The following is a 6,000-nucleotide window of genomic DNA, read 5'->3' on the forward strand; positions in this document are numbered from 1 at the left end:
CGGTTGAGCAGAGCGCAGGAAGTTCGAAAACGACAGCAACTGAGGAATTGCCAGATGTATCGACAACAACTGAGGAATTACCAGAAGTATTAAGTGCTGAGAGCCTTGCCACCGTACCATCAGCGAAATCTGTTTCAACAAATCAATCGGAAGATGAGTGTATCCAAAAGGTCAACATCGAACGCTTTAACGAGGGCATAACTGGGATAAAAGTGACTCCGATTAAATGGAGTAAGATGGACTACGTTTATTACCCGGAGAAAAAATACCGTGAAATAAACGAAGCTGTACGAAGAAACTTCTTCAAATTAGGACCTGATGATGTGGAAAATACAGACTACGATGAGGTAATTATAAATATGAAGGAAAGGTTCTCGAATGCAGCCACGACAAGGAAAGAAAAATTATTGATTTTGTCGATGCTGCCAAGTTCGTGGTCTATTCAGGATGCCATTGATGAGTTCAAAACCAATAGAAATACAGTAAAAGAGGCAAAACAATTGAAGAATAACTGTCTTTCAACCAAAAATACTAGGTCTAGTACTGCATTAACAGATGAGACAAAAGAAATAGTAGTTCAATATTTTGAAGATGATGAAGTAAGTCGAGCTATGCCTGGTCAAAAAGATTATGTATCAGTAAAAAGATGGAAAGCGTCAAGCAATCCAAAAACGATTAATGATGACGACTTTGAAAGAAGCGTACACACGCTTCAAGGAAATTCACGATAATATTAAAATAGGTTTTTCCTCATTTGCAAGCCTTCGGCCAAGGCAATGTAAGCTTCTTTCCAATTCAGGAACACATAATGTGTGTGTGTGCACAACCCATGAGAATATTAATCTTATTTTACATAGTTTGAAAAGAATCAATTTAACAAAGGGTATTAAAATGTTAACTGGTAGTCTTTTGTGTGAAAATACAACATCAAATTGCTATCTACGATCTTGTTCGGATTGTCCAGATTCTTCATCATTGGAAAATACTTTATTCGCTGAGTTTGAAGAAAAATATATTGATCAGTTATCATTTGAGCAATGGGTGACCACGGATAGGTGTGACATAGAAACTATTGTAAAACCTGTAGATGAGTTTGTGTCATATTGCTTGAAATTAGAAAGTTTAATCCCTCACGATTTCATTAAAACAGAACAATCCAGCTTTTTAAAAAATACGAAAAATACATTACAAAATGGTGAATTTTTAGTCATTTGTGATTTTTCTGAAAATTACAGCTTTGTATTGCAAGATGAAGTGCAGTCCCATCACTGGAACGTACAACAAGCTGCAATTCATCCATTCGTTATTTATTTTAATGGAAGTACGCAAATTGAACACTTAAGTTTTATTATAATTTCCGAAGATTTAAGACACGATTCAGTATCCGTAAACTTGTTCGTTGAAAAAATGATTAACTTTTTACGCGTTGATAAGCATAAAGAAGTCAAAAAGATATATTTCATGTCTGATGGAGCAGCGTCGCAGTACAAAAATCGTAAGAATTTTTCGAGCCTATGTCAATTTAAATCAATGTACGGAATTGATGCAGAATGGCATTTTTGCTACATCACATGGCAAAGGTCCTTGTGATGCTATTGGAGGAACGATAAAGCGCATAGCCACATGAGCTGGTGTAGCCAAAGAACGTGAGCGTCCAATTAAAACTGCGAAATAACTTTTGATTGGGCAAATCGTAGAAAAGAAAAAGATTTAACCAAATTATCATTTTGTTTTACTACTACTGAAGAGTACGAAATAAAGGCTTCAGAGCTCAGCGAGCAATTTAATAACGCGAAAACGATCCAAGGAACCCAAAAATTTCACTGTTTCATTCCATTGTCGGAAAATAAAATTAAAGCAAAACTATACTCAAACTGTGCTGATAATAATTCAAAAGTGTTCGATATTTTAAAAAATTTGAATAAAATAAATAAAAATAAGTATTAATAAACTGTTTTCATGATATCATAACCCATACCAAAATTCAAACCCAAAACTCTTAGAGTTTCTATAACAACATTGTGTAACTGCCACATTTAATTTAATTCTTAGGATAATATTAATTCATTTTTATTTATTTATACATATAATATTTATACATATAATATACATAATATCGATGAATACATAAATATGGAATATCATAAAAACAACATGTTTAACTCACGCAAGGCCATTAACAATAAAATCAGCATCAAACTGCGATTCTCCAAGAAATGCACATGGAAATTTTTTTTTACTAAATGTGAAAATTGTGAAATGTTTGAAATGTCATAACTTTATTGTTTATTAGTTTACCATCGCCAAATTTTTATGGTAGATAGCTAATATAATGGACCATTTTCCCTAAAAAAATACATTCGTAAAAGGATAGGGTTCTGAGATATTTGAGTTTTTGTGACAAAAATGAAATTTTTTAACGCAAAAAAATATTTTTCTACGGTGTACATTTTCTTAAGAATCACCATTTAGTTGTCTAACTTTGCTGAAAGAATCATAACAATCGAACATTCCGTTTTTGCTGTGCAGCTTTTTAAATATTTTTGAACCATTTTCACATACACCCTTTTGAAAAGTTAGTCGTGACTCAATATGAAGATTTGATATCGAAAAATGACGATTTAGATGAAATTGAAAAACTGTGCAAAGTTTCAACTCAATAGAAAATCATGAATTAAAAATTTTCTTAAATTTTGATGCTGTTGCTTGGAATCGCTCAACTACATAGTGCCAGAAAAGTCATTTTACTCAAATTTGGGTTATTGGCCCAAACCACGGTTTTGAGTGCAAACAACCCACTTTTCGGTAGTTTTGGTTTTCAGTGTATGTATATTTGCTCTGAGACACTCTTCAAAGCATCACGCATTGTTTTGCTCATCGGATTCATTCTCAGTTTAGAACCAGTACGCTTCATCAGGACGTCCGAAGATGTCTTCATACAACTCGAGAACATCGATATAACACGTGGACATTTGTCCAAAGTCTATAGGTGAATATTGTACGCTAGCTTAATTATCCAGATTTCACGGCTACGGAAAACTATCAGATGAGGGACAAATAATGTTTGGGGCAAATGATGTATCTTGGACAAGCGTAGGACATTCATTAGAAAATATTATATAAAAAAAAATATATATATTCTAGATTAAAAAAAATAAGCCAATTAGAAACCATAAAATTTATTCAAATATAATAACCATTGATTGGTTTGTGTATCCATTGTCCAATTATTGAGTTAACTACTTTTAGGAGCTGTATACTTTCGATAAAATCTTCCCTGTAGATTTTCTATAATTGATCGAAGAAGCTCATGCTTGTCCAAAATATACCATTTACCCTAATTTGTTTTTCGTTGTATTTAAATATGAATTATGCGGAAAGACAAAATTTCAAAATTATAAAATTATTCTACTTGCCAATGAACTGCCGGCCAAAGCCGATCGAGAACGTCTATACCGTTGGCACTGCACTCATTGTGTGCCTTGCTATTTCTGTGAAAAGAAAAAGGAAAAAGTATATCGATTTTCCGTCAGTTTACCCCACTGTCGTAACTGTAACCAGTGCAATTGCACTAGCTAGGCGTGTATCGGACAAAAATCACTTTGAAAAGGGATATATAATCACACCATCTACCACGAGCCCTCAGTCCCAGGAATATCAGTTTCTCGACACGCACGCGGTCGGTTGGCCAAAAAAAGAGAAGAACGTGCTGACTTGAGCCTTCTTTTGGAAGTGCAACCACCTTCTGCTGATACAGGCTGAAATATTGAGCCGTTGGTTGTCGATTCCCGCTGTGACAGCATCGTCGTGTACGTCTATACGTGACGGGCATGGCACTCCTCCTTTTCGACGGCATGTTCTGCCGTTTCGCTCTATTGGCTCAGTGCCAAACTTGCGCACAATTTTCTTTAAAAGGTAAGCTAGCACCTATCATATTTCCATCCACCTATGCATAATAAATCATGTTTATTTATACCGGCATCCGCCAGGTGCATCTATAGACATTTCCATTTCAAAATAACGGGCCGCGTGCAAAGTGAATATATCCAATTGGTTTTGTTAGAGGTGTCGAAATTATGCTAAATCTGGACCAATTGTTTCATCGGTCGGTACCAAGTTAAGCACAGTTGATAGTACACCCGATTCTTTTTTTACACGGGGGATGCGTTCCGTGTAAAAAAAGTTTTCAGTTCAAAATTTGAAAATCCGTGTAAAAAAAGTTAAATAATTTCTCGACGAATCATGCAAAATGGAGCAACTTTGCAAAAAATATGTATGGGATTTTTTTTACACGGCCGTGTAAAAAAAATCCGTGTAAAAACAGAATCGGGTGTAAATGAGATTCGATTTAATGTGGATTCTGCCGAACATATTTGCGGTAAACCATTCTAGAGTCTTATTTTATGAAAAATACTAGCATCTATATTTTTATGACTAGCCTCTACCAATATTTTCACCAATGGAGATGTCACATAATTTGATTGTTGTTACGTTTTGATGTGTGTTCCGTTGTAATTTATGCTGGGCTCAACGTTACGCTTATTCAATCACACAAGGTGAAACTTGAGCTGGATCTGCCAGTCTGCTAGAACCTTTGCTATAAATTCATACACCTCAAATGGTTAGTCTCCCGCGTAGGAATTTCATTCGTGTCGTCCCATTGCGATGCAAAGAAACGAACGACTGTTACGCATTACTTTCTTCAGAAATTCAGCTTACTTTCGCTAAAAGAAAACAGATGTGCTCAGTGTATTTGGACATTAATAGCCTATTCAGAAATATGAGAAAGAACTTTTTATCATGATACTAGCTGATCCGACGAACTTTGTCTCGCCAATAACTGATAAATTCTCTGATACATTTTTTTACGTACACAATTCATCAAGAAAACAAATTGGTCCTTCAGAATTATTTTCATTTTTTACAGTTATATGTTATATCACAACATTTATCCTATTAATTAAGTAAACAAAAAATAGTACATATCGATCTTTCTGTTATCGAATGATAATGCCATCTTCGTGTTATATTAGCATTTGAAAATTCTCGTTTAAAATGTACGAAAAACCATTCCATCGAAGCGATTGGATTTTCATTTTGAATTTTTTCCTGTTCCATCGTGAGTAGAAGAAGAAAACGAATAGAATTTAGCAAAACTTGGGCAACTTTGATTTATATATAATTTATAATAATATATACACAGTTAATTTTTTTTCACCGAGGCCGGCAAAATAAATTGCCGAGCATCCAACAGCTGAAATCTCGGTAAAAATCTTGGTGAAAGTTCAAATTACCGATTGGTCGTAAAATGATCGATACACCCCAGCTGTCAAATTTTACCGTGCTTTTCGGTAGTACGTTGCCGATCAATTCGGTAAAGGGCTTTGCCGAAATTCAGTAATTATTGTTATTATTTATTTTCAGATGAATCAAATCAAAACAAAAATGAAAAGCGTTAATCAATATAAAATAGGTTATATTTTAGGTCATATTAAAAAAAAAACAATATGAACTTGTTAAATTAAGCTTCACAAATGTCAACGTGTTTATTTTAGCTCCTTCGTATTCGTGAAGCCGAGGGTGAAGCATTTTCCATTGATACAGCCATTTCTTTGCTATTTTTTGCTAATTGGAGTACATCTGAAACTGAGATTGAAACGGTCATAAGTTTCATTACTTTCAATCAACGTGAACGACACAAGTTTTTCAAAACCTAAAAGTCCAGAAAAGAATGGCACATGCCTCGAGATAGATGATAAAACTCGTATAAGATATGCCGTCTTTTTAGAAGAATATCTAGTCTGTTTCGGGATTTCATCGGTTTGGAAATCCTTGTGTCATCCCTGTTGCTTGTATGAATATTGAACAGATTATTGTGTCCTGCGCGTAGATAATATAGAAATTATATTGAATACTTACCAACAAATTTAAAGATGGAAATTTATTTTTACCTTTGCTTTTACTTCTTAGCATGTCTTTAGCAGAACACGCTGCAGGTAT

This window comes from Armigeres subalbatus, chromosome 3, assembly GCF_024139115.2.
Source record: "Armigeres subalbatus isolate Guangzhou_Male chromosome 3, GZ_Asu_2, whole genome shotgun sequence".
Taxonomy (NCBI): Eukaryota; Metazoa; Arthropoda; class Insecta; order Diptera; family Culicidae; genus Armigeres; species Armigeres subalbatus.